Below are 1,025 nucleotides of genomic sequence, written 5' to 3' on the forward strand. Positions count from 1 at the left end.
GGAAGGCGCGGTGCGGAGCTTCCAATACGGAGGGATGGAGTTGGGAAGGGCGCGGTAGTCGGACGGGAGCCCGGAGGTCACGCAGGTCTGCGGGTGACCGTAGGCGGGGCTTATCCGTGCCGCGGCGTGGTCTTCAGAGCGCTCCGTCGGTGTCGGCGGCTGGCGACGGGTCGTGGCCGGTATTGCCGGTGACGGAGTTCCTGACGTGAGGAGCCGGTGACGGAGTTCCTGACGTGAGGAGCCGGTGACGGAGTTCCTGACGTGAGGAGGGGGATGAGCGAACGGTGGTCCGCCATCCACGAGAAGTGGGGCCATCCAAACGGGCATGGCTTGCCATTGGGTGCGGCCCAGATGGCAGCAAGCGTCTCCAGTGGTAGTGGCGTATCAGGTTTCGGCGTCCGTCGGAAACCGTAAGCCACACTGGACGAGGCGGAAGTGCGCGATATTTCAGTCACACATATAAACTGCGTCGGGGGCGAAACCGAAGGGGGTCCGCGCACGAGGACGACAAATCCTTCGCCGAGCGGAGAGGTCGGCCCGGTGCTCAAAGGGCGCCAGCACGGGCGGTGGCGACAGAGCTCGCCTCACGACGGGCGTAACGATACCTTGCTGCACCATTGAGTCAAGTCTTCCTTCGCTTGAACCTGAAATGCGAGCGGTATCGGCCTGGGTGTGCGGGCGGCGTGGGGCGTCGCGTCAGACATGACGATACCTTGCTGCACCATTGGGTCAATGTCTTCCTTCGCTTGAACCTGAAATGCGAACGGTATCGCCCTGAGCGTTTGGGCGGCGAGGGGCGTCGCGTCGGCTTACAGGTGGTTTCTCACGAGGGGGGGGGGGGAGAACCATCTTCTTTCCTAGGGGGACGGTGCTGTGGGCAGGTTAGATATGTCGGCCGCGTCGTCGGCGCCAAGAGCGGCGTCTGTAGGCTGGCTCCAGATATATCTGACCTGCGTGATATGCCTAGGTGCTGAGGGCCTATCCCCGTAATGTTCGCACCTGAGTAAGGCAGCGCGTCGCGGGCG

This window comes from Oratosquilla oratoria, chromosome 8 (assembly GCF_046742065.1).
Source record: "Oratosquilla oratoria isolate Oo_2021 chromosome 8, ASM4674206v1, whole genome shotgun sequence".
Classification (NCBI taxonomy): Eukaryota; Metazoa; Arthropoda; class Malacostraca; order Stomatopoda; family Squillidae; genus Oratosquilla; species Oratosquilla oratoria.